Raw genomic sequence first — 20535 nt, 5'->3', positions numbered from 1 at the left:
TAAAGTATCAGCAAACACACTGAGTGTAAATGTCAATAAGGACTTTTTTCCCTCCTGTATATTTTGTCTTAATCTATATGAATAATATGTGTATTAGTTATGTTCCATCTGCTTGTTTCCTTTTCAGACAATCATCTGTTTGTGTATCTAAATTGTGAAATATATTTTAAAAAATAAATAAAAGGCTTGTCTATGTGTGATGGGGGAATCAAGTAATAAAAATATGTTTTTGTTGAAATACTGTATTGTCATATTTCTCTCCACCCTCGATACGTCCTGAAGTGACAAAGTTGAAATCAGTTACACAATGACATCATGGGCAAACAAAGTGGTGATTCAAATAAAACTTTATTGACTCTGAGTCCAGACGGTAAAGGGGCAAATTACAGGGCTTCTGAACCCGAAAAACCTGGAACTTTTTTTTTGTTAATGTTGTTGTTGTTGTTGTTTATTTTTCATCCATTTGGTACAATTTTTCGTACAAAAACTACGTGCATCCTAAGTAATCAATTATGCAGCATTACAAACCACAAAAAAAATACCAGGTTTACATGATCAAATACTGCACATAGAAAACACTTACAAAGCATCAGGTATAAAAGTACAGATCCTTGTCTTTGCCATCCTTCAATCTGCTACACTTTGCTCTTTTCAAACTCAGTATGTGAATGTCTCATGGAGTCTAGAAGATAGTCCAAACCAATAAGTAAAGGCAGTTCTGCAAATACCAGCCTTTAGACCCCCCCCCACACACCACACCATGTTCCCTAAGAATCTACCTTTACAGTTGATAGCAGGGCAACATACATGTATGTGTGTGTGAATAAGTGTGGCTGAAGCATTTTAATCTAAATAATCTGAAAAAAAACTGATCAGAAAACATCAACGTTGCTGTGACTTAAATAAATAATAATAATAATTCTGCAACGTTACCTCATTACATTGCTGCCTGTTTGAGAGGAGCTTCCCTGGCTGGGGACATCCATCTGAAGGCTGTCATTAAGGGGGTTTGCTACTGTGGTCTACAACATGGCTCTGGGAGATTCTCATCTGTGTTTTGTGACTGACAGTCAGAAGTTTATAGACAAAATGGCTGCTCAGGAACTTGTGCTGTGATTTAAACGACGATTAGAACATTTGACAATGTTGACAAACAGCATTTACACCAGCAGTAGTAAAGTTAGAGAGAGAACCCCCCTCACACACAATATTCTTATCGTTGATGAGGGTTGCCAAGCAGACTGCACACCACTTGTTTCTTTGATTTTTCTCATGGAAAAAGTTTAGGGTTCATCGTAAAAAATGTTCTCTGTTCTCAATGCATTGAGTGCTTCGGGAGTCAATGGTGCTGAGCATCTGAAAACAGTCAAATTTGATATGATTTCTGCTGAACTAGATGTTATCAAGATGGCTAAATAAAGGTGAAATAAAAAAAATAAAAAAATCAAGAGTTTGATTTAAATACTGCCTAGTGGTACTTTGTACGGTACTCTCAATAAATGACCAATGTTTTGTTCTTCAACACTATGGCAGCGTCTATGTTAAAATGTTCAACATCTATGTCATTGTTCTGATTCGTGAAAGGAGTACCCGCCAGGGTGCCCCTGCCGTTCACACTCTGTTTGTTCTCATTGGAATAGAAAACAGTCAGGGGTATCCAGCCCTACTAGTCATGGTCTAACAGACATGACTAAGTCCTCTGACACAAGAATGTTATTATTATTGGCAGAAGAAGAACTCAGTAGGATGGAAGACTAAATTAATGCTACAATTAAATACAGTTGTTCATATTTCTTTCAATTCACAGATTTCCCCATGACACAGGGCCGAGTGCCTTCAGAAAGTGTTCACAACCCCGTTTCTTAGATTTAGTTTTTGTTACAGCCTGAATTTATTTTGTTTCACTGGCCTACACACAATAACCCCATAATGTCAAAGAGGAATTATGTTTTTAGAAATGTTTACAAATTAATAAACAATTAAAAGCCAATCTTGAGTCAATAAGTATTCGACCCCTTTGTTATGGCATAAATACGTTCAGGAGTAAAAATGTGCTTTAACAAGTCCCATAATAAGATGCATGGACTCTGTGTGTAATAATAGTGTTTAAACATCATTTTAAATGAATAATTAATCTCTGTAGCCCCACACATACAATAGTCTGTAAGGTCTCTCAGTCGAGCAGTGAATTTCAAACACAGACTCATCCACAAAGACCAGGGAGTTTTTTCAAGGCCTCACAAAGAAGGGCCCCTATTGGAAGATGGGTAAAAAAATAAAAATAATAATAATGATAACATTGAATATCCCTTTGAGCATGGGGAACTTTTTAATTACACTTTGGATGGTGTTTCAATACACCCAGTCACTACAAAGATAAAGGGGTCCTTCCTAACTCAGTTGCCGGAGAGGAAGGAAACCACTCAGGGTTTTCACCATGAGGTCAATGGTGACTTTAAAACAGTTACAGAGTTTAATGGCTGTGATCGGAGAGAACTGAGGGTGGATCAACAACATTGTAGTTACTCCACAATATTGACTTAATGAAAAAAAGAAAGCCTAAACAGAATAAAATATTTCAAAACATGCATCATGTTTGCATTAAGGCACTAAAGTAAAATTGCAAAAAATGTGGCAAAGAAATTAGCTTTATGTCCTGAATACAAAGTGTTTTGTTTAGGGTAAATCCAACACAAAACATCACTGAGTACAACTCTTCATATTTTCAAGCATAGTGGTGGCTGCATCATGTTATGGGTATGCTTGTCATCGGCAAAGACTAGGGAATTGTTTTTGGGATAGAAATATACAAACTAGAGCTAAGCGCAGGCAAAATCCTAGCACAGACACTGGGAGGCAAATTCATCTTTCAGCAGGACAATAACCAAAAAACACAAAGCCAAATATAGACAGGAGTTGCTTACCAAGACGACATTGAATGTATCAGAGTGGCCTAGTTACAGTTTGGACTTAAATAGGCATGGAAATTTATGTCAAGACTTGAAAATGTCTGTCTAGCAAATGATCAACAACCAACTTGACAGAGTTTGAATAATTAAAAAAAAAGAATAATAATTAGAAAACTTCGTACAATCCAGGTGTGTAAAACTCTTAGAGACTTACCCAGAAAGACTCAGGGTACAATATTTAGATATATATATTTATAGACTATAAGACTATATTCTAACATGCATTGACTCAGGGGGTTGTGAATACTTATGTAAATGTGACATTTCTGTATTTAATTTTCAATACATTTTATAACATTTGTAAAATAAATTTAAAAAAACGTATTTTCACTTTGCCATTATAGGTTATTGTGTGTCGATGGAAGAAATACAAAATATTTATTCAGGCTGTAGAAAATGTAGAATCCGTCAACGTTCCATGAGTATTTTCTGTAGGCTCTGTATCATATCGTTACATCATTAAATACAATAAATTCTTCAAAGTAACCATGCCGTAAATATTGTAAGGTTTACTAAAGTACAAATGTGTATTAAATGTGTACACTTAATATCAACTTCATAAATAAAATGGTAAATACATTTAAAAAATAAATAAATAATAATAAATGTGTTAATTCAGTGGATCGGATATCGTCTAAATTCAACATGAAATAAATCACTACATTTGCCCAGATCGTATATCTTATTCATGCCTAGGTGAAAGGTCAAACCACAGAGCCTATTCTTGTTAAATAAATAACCAAAGATACAGTATAATAACAGCGACTGAACCGATACAGGTGAGTCAGCCTGGAGAAAAAGACTGCAGTGAAACGTTATAGAACAAACAGCTAACACTATGGTGTCAGGATGAACAAATACATTCAGAAAACTACAAATTTACAGAGAGATACTTCAGCAACAGTATTTCAAGAAAAATACTTGTTTTGTTTACTTTTTAAAAAAGGTGTTTTGTTCAAACTTTCAACCGTGTACCAGTGCTACAACAGTAGAGTAACGTCTCCTAACGAAAATAAGGCCACTGTAAACTGGACAAAGCCCTCATTGTTTTTTTAAACCAGAATATAAATACACATTTCTTCATCATCACCGTGCAGTCATGGTTCCATAACTCGTTCATCTAAAATTACTTTTCTCCCCTCATTTACAAAAATAAAATGGCAGCATAATACTCATTAAAAGACAATACATTTGTAGTTGGTTTCAGACATTAATAAACCAGTCGCTCAGAACACTGAGATAAGTTCTAGAACATGCCTAAGTGAACATTCTAGAAGAGAGCAAGCTCGTGGACGGTTACATTTCATGCAACAACAAAACAATGAAATAATCTCTATAAAAATGGCTCTTATTTAACCACTGACAGGAGACATTGTCAGTGTATGGGGGAGACATTCACCACTTCACGGTGTAGTATCTTAAAGCTGTGGCTAAACAGATGCAGGAGAACATATCTGGCTCTTCAACATTGACAAAGCATAGCTGCAAATAGTCAATATACCCCGTTCATTCTACCTCCCTGTTCAGGAGCCTCAACATTCCATCACATGCCAAGCCATGCACGGACATACAAACAAACTACCTGTAATTCCATCCACTTGTTCCCCTTTCTGATTGTCAGCCTCTCTTCTATGTCTCTCACACACTCACACACATGCTTCTTCCCACTAAATCACTCTCATCAAACCCTGTGCTGACAATATATTTTTGCTTGAATGAAGACATCAACACTCCACAACCATCCATCCAGCTCCAAGGTGAAGTTTCCCCTGGGTACAGATCTAGGATTAGCTTCCCCTTCCCTAATCCTAACCTTAACCATTAGTGGGGGAAATGCTAAACTGAACCAAGATCAGCGTCTAGGAGCAACTTCACCCTACTCCCATTCAATCCATCTGGGTGTGCTAAGGTCATCCTTCTGATGAGGACTCTATGTCATGACGTCACCCAGCTCAACTCACTCACAAAGACCATCATCCCCTTTCAGCAGAGATGCTCTACCTGATACATAAAACAATTTCCTTTGACAGTCCTGTTGCTTTACTTTAAAGTCCTGTTGCTTTACTTTACAGTCCTGTTGCTTTACTTTACAGTCCTGTTGCTTTACTTTACAGTCCTGTTGCTTTACTTTACAGTCCTGTTGCTTCACTTTACAGTCCTGTTGCTTTACTTTACAGTCCTGTTGCTTTACTTTACAGTCCTGTTGCTTTACCTACCAGTCCTGTTGCTTCACTTTACAGTCCTGTTGCTTCCTTTACAGTCCTGTTGCTTTACTTTACAGTCCTGTTGCTTCACTTTACAGTCCTGTTGCTTTACTTTACAGTCCTGTTGCTTTACAGTCCTGTTGCTTCACTTTACAGTCCTGTTGCTTCACTTTACAGTCCTGTTGCTTTACTTTACAGTCCTGTTGCTTTACTTTACAGTCCTGTTGCTTCACTTTACAGTCCTGTTGCTTTACTTTAACAGTCCTGTTGCTTTACTTTACAGTCCTGTTGCTTTACTTTACAGTCCTGTTGCTTTACTTTACAGTCCTGTTGCTTTACTTTACAGTCCTGTTGCTTCACTTTACAGTCCTGTTGCTTCCCTTTAACAGTCCTGTTGCTTCATTTTAACAGTCTTGGTGCTTTCAATTAAGCCAGTTTTTCTGCATGGTACGTAATAAAAATTATTCAAAACATTTGTTTTACTGGTACCAAAGAAACCCAACGTTTGACCATGTAAATGTAAGAATACACCAGGTGGACTGTAAAGTAAAATGAACCAACGTAACAATGTCTGACCACTTCTGCAACTCAGCATATATCAATGCTTGGGTTTTCTACTGACAGGTAATTGTGCCACAACTCGAGTGAAGTAGAATTTACAGGTGGCCCTAATAACAAATAACTACACATTCTTCAATAGCTGACATTATGACCTTTGGCCCTTCTGTCTGATCGTTGAATTAATAAACATCACATAGTTCAAGCAATACATATCATTTCAAAGACAAATCACACTACTACTATACTTTTGGAGAAAAGCAATATGTCAACACTGTTCCTTTTTGGTAGCAATAATGGCATCCATTCAGACACACTGGGAAAACACCTTATATACTTATGAAAAGGAGCAGTCTCTTTATATTAGGGTACACATATAGTACCAGTCAACAGTTTGGACACACCTACTCATTGCAGGGTTTTTTCGTTATTTTTTTAAATGACTATTTTCTACATTGTATAATAATATTTAAGACATCAAAACTATGAAATAACACATACGGAATCATGTAGCAACCAAAAAAGTGTAAACAAATCAAAATGTAATTTTTGTATTTGAGATTCTTCAAAGTAGCCACCCTTTTGCCTTGATGACAGCTTTGGAGACTCGTTTGACCTTTGACTGGTACTATACATTCACACTCTTCCTCTTTTCAAACTTCTCAAGTTCTGTTGTGAAAATTGTGTAGCTACTAGCTACTCAATATATATTTATGGGAGCCATACAACCTCATACGAGTTCCCAAACATGTCAATCACAAAATATCTATAGAGACATTTTCAATAGTTCAATGGGACTAAAGATCCAGCTGTTCTTCTTGTTTTCATTTAAACAGTTTTAAAGTTATTTCAATAGAAGTTTCGTTGCTTTTGTCTTTTTCCTTTCCTCTCCTCTTTCCAATAAACATATTTGTGTTTCTATCAGCAGTCACTCATGCATTTCATTGAAGAAAACACATACAAATACATCATGCCAGCTGTCCACATAATATATATATATATATATATAAAATAAAGTACATTTAAAACTACTTCATAAACATGACAGTACATTATTCACTGATTGAGAGGAAAAGTGCTCCATAGCCCTGGCTAAATATAACAATCAACACTAACGGTAAAGTGCTGACAAAACTGTAAGATAAGACATTTGATAAGAATTTCAAATGCTATTCTTGAACAGAGTTTAAAGTGTTCCTGGAATGTCTTTGTCCCTCTCTCTCCACAGCAGGTTCCAATGGCCAGTATCTACAGAATCTCTCTCAACAGCAGGTTCCAATGGCCAGAGTCTACAGAATCTCTCTCAACAGCAGGTTCCAATGGCCCGTGTCTCCAGAATCTCTCTCAACAGCAGGTTCCAATGGCCAGTGTCTACAGAATCTCTCTCAACAGCAGGTTCCAATGGCCAGTGTCTACAGAATCTCTCTCCACAGCAGGTTCCAATGGCCAGTGTCTCCAGAATCTCTCTCCACAGCAGGTTCCAATGGCCAGAGTCTACAGAATCTCTCTCAACAGCAGGTTCCAATGGCCAGAGTCTACAGAATCTCTCTCCACAGCAGGTTCCAATGGCCAGTATCTCCAGAATCTCTCTCAACAGCAGGTTCCAATGGCCAGAGTCTACAGAATCTCTCTCCATAGCAGGTTCCAATGGCCAGTGTCTACAGAATCTCTCTCAACAGCAGGTTCCAATGGCCAGTGTCTACAGAATCTCTCTCCACAGCAGGTTCCAATGGCCAGTGTCTACAGAATCTCTCTCAACAGCAGGTTCCAATGGCCAGAGTCTACAGAATCTCTCTCAACAGCAGGTTCCAATGGCCAGTATCTACAGAATCTCTCTCAACAGCAGGTTCCAATGGCCAGTGTCTCCAGAATCTCTCTCCACAACAGGTTCCAATGGCCGGTATCTACAGAACCACTAAAGATTGTTTACGGTATGCCAGCCTTCATCTTAAATGGGCATGTTTGGTCTCAATGATATTCCTCCTGGTCACAAAATAAAAGCTACTACGTAAAGAATTCATTATTTGTTGCGTATGCAATGGCGCCATGAAAGCATGTGATAAATTTAACTCTGAACTGAAATTCAGTCAATCAACAGCGATAACAACATTTGTTGAAATATTGTTCACGATGGAAGTTTGGTCATTGCAGCCAACTAGCATAGGAAATTAGAAACATTGAGTACATTAACATGCACACAAATAATGTGATATTTAATTTTTTGTTTTATTTAACTAGGCAAACTAGGAAAATTCTTATTTTCAATGACAGCCTAGGAACAGTGGGTTAACTGCCTTGTTCAGGGGGCGACATTATTTTTTACCTCGTCAGCTCGGGGATTCAATCCAGCAACCTTTCAGTTACTGGCCCAACGATCTAACCACTAGGCTACCTGCTCTAACCACTAGGCTACCTGCTCTAACCACTAGGCTACCTGCTCTAACCACTAGGCTACCTGCTCTAACCACTAGACTACCTGCTCTAATCACTAGACTACCTGCTCTAACCACTAGGCTACCTGCTCTAACCACTAGACTACCTGCTCTAACCACTAGACTACCTGCTTTAACCACTAGGCTACCTGCTCTAACCACTAGACTACCTGCTCTAACCACTAGGCTACCTGCTCTAACCACTAGGCTACCTGCCTCTAACCACTAGGCTACCTGCTCTAACCCCTAGGCTACCTGCTCTAACCACTAGGCTACCTGCTCTAACCACTAGGCTACCTGCTCTAACCACTAGACTACTTGCTCTAACCACTAGACTACCTGTTCTAACCACTAGGCTACCTGTTCTAACCACTAGTCTACCTGCCTCTAACCACTAGGCTACCTGCTCTAACCACTAGGCTACCTGCTCTAACCACTAGGCTACCTGCCTCTAACCACTAGGCTACCTGCTCTAACCACTAGTCTACCTGCCTCTAACCACTAGGCTACCTGCTCTAACCACTAGGCTACCTGCTCTAACCACTAGACTACCTGCCTCTAACCACTAGGCTACCTGCTCTAACCACTAGGCTACCTGCCTCTAATCACTAGGCTACCTGCCTCTAACCACTAGGCTACCTGCCTCTAACCACTAGGCTACCTGCCTCTAACCACTAGGCTACCTGCTCTAACCACTAGACTACCTTCCACCCCAAAAAGTATTGCCCGAACAGATGCCATATTCAACTCATTATGGCAGAAGGCCGAGTATGGAAAAAGCATGTAAACATAAGGACATCACCATACCCCATAATGACATCACAATACCCCATAATGACATCACAATACCCCATAATGACATCACAATACCCCATTACTCTGCTTATCTTAATCGGTTTACGGTTAAAATCGAAGTAAGCATTTGCTGATTTCCTGAGCAAACTTTCTAATTATTGGGACGTGTAAACAACTGAATCGGCGTTCCAGCTGTGTATTGGATCTCCCAGCAGCTCAAGCCCTCCTTTTATGTACGAGTGAACACAGAAAAAAACGGACATTTTATGTATCATCTTAGAAATGGTTTTGACATACAAACGTTATATGTCCATGCTCAGAATCAAATATGTTTTTGCAAAAAAATAACCCGGTTGCTCTGGTAGAACGATTATTTGGTTTGGAAATGTTCCTGTTTTTATCAAAAATCCCATCGGCTTGTCTGATTTCAGATGTGTCCATGTAAACGGGATTATTAGGGAAATTGTTCTTCTTACAAAACATGTAAACATTTAAACAAACTATTATATTAACCTGACTTATTCACAATAATCACATTATTGTGTGCGTGTAGCAGCAATCAATAAGAATTTAGAGAGGGTTGATTTAAGAAGAGGTATAAGAGGTATAAGAGTCCTGGCCAATAAGAGATCGGTGTGTCCAGATCCCATGATGATATGCGAAACTGTTGACCAGGAGAAATGTCCATATCAGCAAATGAGATCACAATTCACTTTGAGTTTGAGCTTGTGCAGGAACTAAATCAGATGGCATCTACTGGTTGAACAGGAACTAATCAGATGTCATCTACTGGTTGAACAGGAACTAATCAGATGGCATCTACTGGTTGAACAGGAACTAATCAGATGGCATCTACTGGTTGAACAGGAACTAATCAGATGGCATCTACTGGTTGAACAGGAACTAATCAGATGGCATCTACTGGTTGAACAGGAACTAATCAGACGCCATCTACTGGTTGTTGAAGGTACTTGATAATACAATATATATCTGTGCTGCTGGGGTTTACATTGCTGAGTGAACAGTGACGTGACCACATAACCTCAGGGGCTAAAGTGTCATGTTGACCCAGGTGGCAGTCAGTACCCATTAATTAGACACCGGCCTATGTGTTTTTGGGGGACATCCATGCGTGGGTGTGTCCTGGGAGGGAGATCCTACCACAAACATCAGAAATCTTCTATCTTAACAATGCTTCCCACTTCCTAATTACGGTCAGAAACAGGAAGTGAAGATAAGAAACTTAAACTGGAAATCAAGAGGAAGTTGATCCAAAAGGTGCTGGTCTGTACAGTAGTACATGTCTGTACATGTTGTGGGGCAGAAACAAACAGTATCGCCTCTGGGATATGAAGTCCAGTGTGGTTCGCACTAACAGGGTCTACAATGACCGACGACTATAGCCCAGACTACCCAGAAGCCTTTGAGTTTAACGCTCTTGAGGAAGGAGGAGAATGATTCCTGTCAGTTTGTCAGTTGGCCCTCCTGTGTCCCACAATGCCGCTTGTTTTACGAGAGATTGCTGGTAGGTTTGGAATTTGTTTGTTCTGTATGGAAACGATGTCCCTCCATCTCCTAAAACTCGAGTGTTACGTTCTTCATGTTCTTTAGACAGTGACTGATTAGCTAAATAAATAAAGTAGCATCTATATATCTGATTAGAGTCTTAAAGGCAAGCAAAAAAAAAAAAAAAAAAAAAAAAACTTTAAAATGTCTCAATAAGGGTAGCAAGCAAACGTGTAGGATGCAGCCAACACACACATGAACACACATCTCTATATTTGATCTATCTAACATCTATATACTTATTACCTCTGGCTTGTGGAAATGAGAAGATTAGCGCTGCTATCTCACATAATAATAGTGAGGATGTAAACATCCTGTCGATTTGTGTTTAATAACGTGGCCTTTCTTTCTCATGTCCAGCCTGTGTGTGTTTAGAAGAGCTAAAACACAATGTTTACATTCCTTCTAACTCATAGACTCTGCTACTTATCAGTACGTAGATATTGTATTCCTTCTAACTCATAGACTCTGCTACTTATCAGTACGTAGATATTGTATTCCTTCTAACTCATAGACTCTGCTACTTATCAGTACGTAGATATTGTATTCCATCTAACTCATAGACTCTGCTACTTATCAGTACGTAGATATTGTATAACTAGCACTCCTGATAGTAACAATAAAAATTGCTTTGGTTTTAAAAAATAAAGTAGTTTTTTCTTCTTAGTTTGGCATAGAGAGTTTAAAAACTGGTTTCGGAATGACCTGACCCTGGGATGAGAATAGTAATGCTTTGGTTTTAAAAAATAAAGTAGTTTTTTCTTCTTAGTTTGGCATAGAGAGTTTAAAAACTGGTTTCGGAATGACCTGACCCTGGGATGAGAAGTAATGCCTTGGCTGGTGTCCCAAATGGTACCCTTTATGGCACCCTTTATGGCACCCTTTATGGCACCCTTTTCCCTTGGCTCTGGTCAGTAGTAGTTAACTATATAGGGAATAGGCTGCCATTTTGGGACATAGCCTTGGAATTCTGGGATCAGGGAATGTCGAATGGGGCATCCACTCAAAGGGAAAGGGATTCTGAGACGGGACAGGGTTTCTGAGAGGGGACAGGGATTCTGAGAGGGGACAGGGATTCTGAGATGGGACAGGGATTCTGAGATGGGACAGGGATTCTGAGATGGGACAGGGATTCTGAGAGGGGACAGGGATTCTGAGAGGGGACAGGGATTCTGAGATGGGACAGGGATTCTGAGATGGGACAGGGCTTCTGAGATGGGACAGGGATTCTGAGAGGGGACAGGGATTCTGAGAGGGGACAGGGCTTCTGAGATGGGACAGGGATTCTGACAGGGGACAGGGATTCTGAGAGGGGACAGGGTTTATGAGAGGGGACAAGGATTCTGAGACGGGACAGGGTTTCTGAGAAGGGACAGGGATTCTGAGAGGGGACAGGGATTCTGAGAGGGGACAGGGATTCTGAGAAGGGACAGGGATTCTGAGAGGGGACAGGGATTCTGAGACGGGACAGGGATTCTGAGAAGGGACAGGAATTCTGAGAGGGGACAGGGATTCTGAGAGGGGACAGGGATTCTGAGAGGGGACAGGGATTCTGAGACGGGACAGGGTTTCTGAGAAGGGACAGGGATTCTGAGAGGGGACAGGGATTCTGAGAGGGGACAGGGATTCTGAGAAGGGACAGGGATTCTGAGAGGGGACAGGGATTATGAGAGGGGACAGGGATTCTGAGATGGGACAGGGTTTCTGAGAGGGGACAGGGATTCTGAGATGGGACAGGGATTCTGAGACGGGACAGGGATTCTGAGAGGGGACAGGGATTCTGAGAGGGGACAGGGATTCTGAGAGGGGACAGGGATTCTGAGAGGGGACAAGGATTCTGAGATGGGACAGGGATTCTGAGATGGGACAGGGATTCTGAGAGGGGACAGGGGACAGGGATTCTGAGATGGGACAGGGATTCTGAGATGGGACAGGGATTCTGAGATGGGACAGGGGACAGGGATTCTGAGATGGGACAGGGAATCTGAGATGGGACAGGGATTCTGAGATGGGACAGGGATTCTGAGATGGAACAGGGGGCAGGGGACAGGGATTCTGAAATGGAACAGGGGGCAGGGGACAGGGATTCTGAGATGGGACAGGGATTCTGAAATGGAACAGGGGGCAGGGGACAGGGATTCTGAAATGGAACAGGGGGCAGGGGACAGGGATTCTGAAATGGAACAGGGGGCAGGGGACAGGGATTCTGAGATGGAACAGGGGGCAGGGGACAGGGATCCTGAAATGGAACAGGGGGCAGGGGACAGGGATCCTGAAATGGAACAGGGGGCAGGGGACAGGGATTCTGAGATGGAACAGGGGGCAGGGGACAGGGATTCTGAGATGGAACAGGGGGCAGGGGACAGGGGGCAGGGGACAGGGATCCTGAGATGGAACAGGGGGCAGGGGACAGGGATATTGGGCAGTAAGTAACACTACTATAATGCTATGCTCTGGTAAATCATGTTATCTGGGGATGGATCTGAGGATCTGTGTGTGTGTGTGTGTGTGTACTATATAGTTCTCTCTGTCTAGCTACAGGAGGGGCTGGTGGCACAGCTCTCCAGTGAGGACTGGGACAGTCGTCGTGTGAGGGGTCCGATATCAGCCAGAGACGAGGTGGGGAACAGCTTGTACCAGCCGCTCACCGTGGCACCAAGGTCCAACTCATCCAGCATGATCTGAGCCATGCCCATGAAGCACTTGTGGTCCATCCGCCCATAGTCACCCCACACAATCACCTGGGAGAGAGAGGGTGGGAGAGAGAGAGGGGGGGTGGGAGAGAGAGAGAGGGGGGAGAGAAAGAGAGGGTGGGAGAGAGAGAGAGAGAGACAGAGAGAGAGAGATAAAGAGAGAGAGAGAGACATAGAGAGAGAGAGAGAGAGAGAGAGAGAGAGGAGAGACAGAGAGAGAGACAGAGAGAGAGACAGAGAGAGACAGAGAGACAGAGAGAGAGAAAGAGAGGGTGGGAGAGAGAGAGAGAGAGAGAGAGAGACAGAGAGACAGAGAGACAGAGAAATTAAGTCAATGCTTTGATTAGCTAAGCAAAACATTGTATCGCTGCAAGAGATTCAAGAAAATTACAATGCATTTTGGAAAGTATTCAGACCCCTTGTCTTTCAGACCCTTTGTACATTCTTATTCTAAAATTTTTTACAAATCCCCTCGTCAATCTACACATAATACCCCATAATGACAAAGCAAAAACAGGTTCTTATAATTGTTGCTAGTGTAAAAAAAAATGTAAATATCACTTTTGCATATGTTTGTCTGGGGGCGGCCAGCTCTAGTCTTGGTCGTCCCAAACTTCTTCCATTTAAGAATGATGGAGGCCACTGTGTTCTTCGGGACCTTCAATGCTGCAGAATGTTTTGGAGCCATTCCCTGGATCTGTACCTCGACACAATCCTGTCTCGTGGCTGTACGGACAATTCCTTCGACCTCACGGCTTGATTTTTGCTCTGACATGCACTGTCAACTGTGGAACCTTATATAGACAGGTGTGTTGTAAAAACGTCTCAAGAATGATCAATGGAAACAGGATGCACCCGATCTCAATTTAGAGTCTCATAGCAAAGGGTCTGAATACTTATGTAAATAAGGTATTTCTGTTTTTTCATTTTAATAGATTCGCAAAAATATCTAAAAGTATTGTGATGTCCTTATGGGGTATTGTGATGTCATTATGGGGTATTGTGATGTCATTATGGGGTATTGTGATGTCCTTATGAGGTATTGTGATGTCCTTATGGGGTATTGTGATGTCATTATGGGGTATTGTGATGTCATTATGGGGTATTGTGATGTCCTTATGAGGTATTGTGATGTCATTATGGGGTGTGATGTCATTATGGGGTATTGTGATGTCATTATGGGGTATTGTGATGTCATTATGGGGTATTGTGATGTCCTTATGAGGTATTGTGATGTCATTATGGGGTGTGATGTCATTATGGGGTATTGTGTGTAGATTGATGAGGTAAAACATATAATTTAATCCATTTTAGAATGAGGCTGTAAAGTAGAAAAAAATCCAGGGGTCTGAACACTTTCCGACTGAACTATAAAGTCATTAAATACGGATCTAGTAGTGAAAGAAAATACATCTGGCCATGTAAGATGAACACATGGGGTTCTCAAATCACTAGATCATATTCTATAATTAATATAGGTAATAACCTGGAGGACTTTGGCCTGAGGGCTCTCTTCAAACAGCAGGGCCTGTTGGTAGGACGGGTCTAGAGTCTTCTTCACCACTCGGGTCTTCTTCTTAGCCAGACACGCCCCATTCTCCAACACATACACCTTCACATAGGTCGCTGCAGGAAATGTATGCTGGAAATTAACCTCTGTGACTGGTCAGGATGAACAATAAAGTTTTTTTCTATTCAAATCTACCCTGTGAGTAGTCCGTGCACAAGAAATGAACAACAAGTTATTTTAATTCAAGTTTGATGTGTGTCAGTGAGATCAGTGTTCATTTAGGGTGAATCACCTACAGATGTTAAAAAGAATTCCACCAGATGACTTGTTGATGAGAGAATGGGTGGGCCTCAGGGGTCTAAGGCACTGCAATGTTTGAGGCATCACTACAGATCCGACTTCGATCCCGGGCTGTTTCTCAACCCGGCCGCGACCGGGAGAACCCGTAAGGCGATGCACAATTGGCCCAGCGTCGCCCGGGTTAAAGGAGCGTTTTGGCCGGCCGGGATGTTCTTGTCCCATTGCGCTCTAGTGACTCCTGTGGCGGGCCGGGCGCAATGCACACTGACACGGTCGCCAGGTGTACGGTGTTTCCTCTGACACATTGGTGCGGCTGGCTTCTGGGTTAAGCGGGCATTGTGTCAAGAAGCATTGCGTCATGGCTGGGTTGTGTTTCCCGGAGGACGCCTGGCTCTCGGCCTTCGCCACTCTCCTGAGTCTATACGGGAGTTGCAGCGATGAGACAAGACTGTAACTACCAATTGGATTCCTCAAAATTGGGGGAGAAAAAAAAGGGTTTAAAAAAAAGGTTAAAAAAAAACATTTATTTAATTTAAAATGTATGTCTCGAGGCCGTACTTTGCCCCCCCCCCCTTGGGATGGAGGTAAGGAGGGATAGCGGGAGGTAAGGAGGGATAGCGGGAGGTAAGGGGGGGCTAGAGGGGGTTAAGGAGGGGCTAGAGGGAGGTAAGGAGGGATAGAGGGAGGTAAGGAGGGATAGAGGGAGGTAAGGAGGGATAGCGGGAGGTAAGGGGGGGATAGAGGGGGGTAAGGAGGGGCTAAAGGGAGGTAAGGAGGGGCTAAAGGGAGGTAAGGAGGGGCTAAAGGGAGGTAAGGAGGGATAGAGGGAGGTAAGGAGGGATGGAGGGAGGTACGGAGGGGCTAGAGGGGGGTAAGGAGGGGCTAGAGGGGGGTAAGGAGGCATCACTAAGTACCCTGGTTTAAAGAAAGATATGAATTTACAAACTACAGGACACTAAGTACCCTGGTTTAAAGATATGGATGTACAAACTACAGGCCACTAAATACCCTGGTTTAAATGAAGATATGGATGTACAAACTACAGGCCACTAAGTACCCTGGTTTAAAGATATGGATCTACAAACTACAGGCCGCTAAGTACCCTGGTTTAAATGAAGATATGGATGTACAAACTACAGGCCACTAAGTACCCTGGTTTAAATGCCACTAAATACCCTGGTTTAAATGAAGATATGGATGTACAAACTACAGGCCACTAAGTACCCTGGTTTAAATGAAGATATGGATGTACAAACTACAGGCCACTAAGTACCCTGGTTTAAATGAAGATATGGATGTACAAACTACAGGCCACTAAGTACCCTGGTTTAAATGAAGATATGGATGTACAAACTACAGGCCACTAAATACCCTGGTTTAAATGAAGATATGGATGTACAAACTACAGGCCACTAAGTACCCTGGTTTAAATGAAGATATGGATGTACAAACTACAGGCCACTAAGTACCCTGGTTTAAATGCCACTAAGTACCCTGGTTTAAATGAAGATATGGATGTACAAACTACAGGCCACTAAGTACCCTGGTTTAAAGATATGGATGTACAAACTACAGGCCACTAAGTACCCTGGTTTAAAGATATGGATGTACAAACTACAGGCCACTAAGTACCCTGGTTTAAAGATATGGATGTACAAACTACAGGCCACTAAGTACCCTGGTTTAAATGAAGATATGGATGTACAAACTACAGGCCACTAAGTACCCTGGTTTAAAGATATGGATCTACAAACTACAGGCCGCTAAGTACCCTGGTTTAAATGAAGATATGGATGTACAAACTACAGGCCACTAAGTACCCTGGTTTAAATGCCACTAAATACCCTGGTTTAAATGAAGATATGGATGTACAAACTACAGGCCACTAAGTACCCTGGTTTAAATGAAGATATGGATGTACAAACTACAGGCCACTAAGTACCCTGGTTTAAATGGAACAGACTACAGATATGGATATGGATACAAACTAAGATATGGATGTACAAACTACAGGCCACTAAATACCCTGGTTTAAATGAAGATATGGATGTACAAACTACAGGCCACTAAGTACCCTGGTTTAAAGATATGGATGTACAAACTACAGGCCACTAAGTACCCTGGTTTAAAGATATGGATTTACAGACTACAGGCCACTAAGTACCCTGGTTTAAAGATATGGATGTACAAACTACAGGCCACTAAGTACCCTGGTTTAAAGATATGGATGTACAGACTACAGGCCACTAAATACCCTGGTTTAAATGAAGATATGGATGTACAGACTACAGGCCACTAAATACCCTGGTTTAAATGAAGATATGGATCTACAAACTACAGGCCACTAAGTACCCTGGTTTAAAGATATGGATGTACAAACTACAGGCCACTAAATACCCTGGTTTAAATGAAGATATGGATGTACAAACTACAGGCCACTAAGTACCCTGGTTTAAATGAAGATATGGATCTACAAACTACAGGCCGCTAAGTACCCTGGTTTAAATGAAGATATGGATTTACAGACTACAGGCCACTAAGTACCCTGGTTTAAATGAAGATATGGATGTACAAACTACAGGCCACTAAGTACCCTGGTTTAAATGAAGATATGGATTTACAGACTACAGGCCACTAAGTACCCTGGTTTAAATGAAGATATGGATTTCTCAACATTCAAGTAGGGTCTTTGTAGGTTATGTAGGTTTGTATTGTACCTGTGATGAACAATAAAGTTATGTAGTTTTGTTTATGTACCTGGGATGAATAAATGCACAATAAAGTTCTGTAGATTTGTATTGTACCTGTGATTAACAATAAAGTTATGTAGGTTTGTATTGCACCTCAAATGAACAATAAAGTTCCGTAGGTTTGTAATTGTAGCTGTGATTAACAATAAAGTTATGTAGGTTTGTATTGTAGCTGTGATTAACAATAAAGTTATTTAGGTTTGTATTGTAGCTGTGATTAACAATAAAGTTATGAATTTTTTTTGAGTGCCTCGGATGATTAAATGAACAATAAAGTTCTGTAGTTATGTGTTGTACCTGGGATGAACAATAAAGTTCTGTAGTTATGTATTGTACCTGGGATGTTCTTTGACCCTGGTTTAGGGGTCAGTCCTCTGGCCTGGTTGATCTCCACCTCTAGCTGGCCTCCTCTGTCCACCGTACCCACATGGATGTCACCTACAGGAGGAAAACACACACTCCTCATGTTTAGGGGCAGATGATTTTACTTAGCATGTAATCTGGCCAGGAAAAGCTCTGTGCCTAGTTAGAGGCCAGAACCCTTCTCCGGGTCAGATCAGAGGCCAGAACCCTTCTCCAGGTCAAATCAGAGGCCAGAACCCTTCTCCAGGTCAAATCAGAGGCCAGAACCCTTCTCCGGGTCAGATCAGAGGCCAGAACCCTTCTCCAGGTCAGATCAGAGGCCAGAACCCTTCTCCGGGTCAAATCAGAGGCCAGAACCCTTCTCCGGGTCAGATCAGAGGCCAGAACCCTTCTCCGGGTCAGGTCAGAGGCCAGAACCCTTCTCCGGGTCAGATCAGAGGCCAGAACCCTTCTCCAGGTCAAATCAGAGGCCAGAACCCTTCTCCGGGTCAGATCAGAGGCCAGAACCCTTCTCCGGGTCAGATCAGGTTACATTCTGGCCATATTATCATGTCGTATCTGATCAGAAAGTGTAGTTTCAGCCTGCAGTACCACTGTTGATCAGCAGGGAGAGACAGAAAGCGTGTAGTCTGTTCCACTGTCCTCAAAATTATTTACCAAGTGATTTAGGTAAAGAATACTCATATTTACATACCTTCATAAAATGTATTAAATATGTAGAGCCATCTCCATATTCATATACCACCTGGTATCTAATGTACAGCCATCTCCATATTCATATACCACCTGGTATCTAATGTACAGCCATCTCCATATTCATATACCACCTGGTATCTAATGTACAGCCATCTCCATATTCATATACCACCTGGTATCTAATGTAGAGCCATCTCCATATTCATATACCACCTGGTATCTAATGTAGAGCCATCTCCATATTCATATACCACCTGGTATCTAATGTAGAGCCATCTCCATATTCATATACCACCTGGTATCTAATGTAGAGCCATCTCCATATTCATATACCACCTGGTATCTAATGTAGAGCCATCTCCATATTCATATACCACCTGGTATCTAATGTAGAGCCATCTCCATATTCATATACCACCTGGTATCTAATGTAGAGCCATCTCCATATTCATATACCACCTGGTATCTAATGTAGAGCCATCTCCATATTCATATACCACCTGGTATCTAATGTAGAGCCATCTCCATATTCATATACCACCTGGTATCTAATGTACAGCCATCTCCATATTCATATACCACCTGGTATCTAATGTAGAGCCATCTCCATATTCATATACCACCTGGTATCTAATGTACAGCCATCTCCATATTCACATACCACCTGGTATCTAATGTAGAGCCATCTCCATATTCATATACCACCTGGTATCTAATGTAGAGCCATCTCCATATTCATATACCACCTGGTATCTAATGTAGAGCCATCTCCATATTCATATACCACCTGGTATCTAATGTAGAGCCATCTCCATATTCATATACCACCTGGTATCTAATGTAGAGCCATCTCCATATTCATATACCACCTGGTATCTAATGTAGAGCCATCTCCATATTCATATACCACCTGGTATCTAATGTAGAGCCATCTCCATATTCATATACCACCTGGTATCTAATGTAGAGCCATCTCCATATTCATATACCACCTGGTATCTAATGTACAGCCATCTCCATATTCACACACCACCTGGTATCTAATGTAGAGCCATCTCCATATTCATATACCACCTGGTATCTAATGTAGAGCCATCTCCATATTCATATACCACCTGGTATCTAATGTACAGCCATCTCCATATTCACACACCACCTGGTATCTAATGTAGAGCCATCTCCATATTCACACACCACCTGGTATCTGACGATCAGCAAACACAGAGGGGGGAGGAGCTATAGTAATGGCGTCTTGGCATATATTATGTTATCACATCACAGAAGCTGTTTTCAGACAGAGACTCCAATGATTTGACTTACCCATGGAGGGTGTGGCTAGTGTCTGTCGGCCTACGATCTGGGCGGGGCCTAGTCCATCCAGGAAGTCACTAAACTGGCTCTCTGGACCCATGCGAGTGGGTGGGAAGATAAACCTAGAGAGAGAAAGAGAGAGAGTGAAAGGAATAGAATGAGTGATTGATGGATGGAGTGGTGTGTTTTAATGACGTGTAGCAGTAGGGTAGCATGGAGACAGTTCTGGCTACGACATGGACTGAACCACAGCTGCAGCAGGCCGCTGGGTACAGGCAGGTACAACGCTCACGTACAGCAGTTACAGAACGAGTAATATATGAGCAGCGTACGTTCCGTCTGAGCTGTTGGAGTTGGTGCTGCCGTCGGTGGACTCCTTGCTGCCCTG

This window comes from Oncorhynchus nerka, linkage group LG4 (assembly GCF_034236695.1).
Source record: "Oncorhynchus nerka isolate Pitt River linkage group LG4, Oner_Uvic_2.0, whole genome shotgun sequence".
In the NCBI taxonomy this organism is placed as follows: Eukaryota; Metazoa; Chordata; class Actinopteri; order Salmoniformes; family Salmonidae; genus Oncorhynchus; species Oncorhynchus nerka.
Note: the sequence above shows the minus strand (reverse complement) of the source record.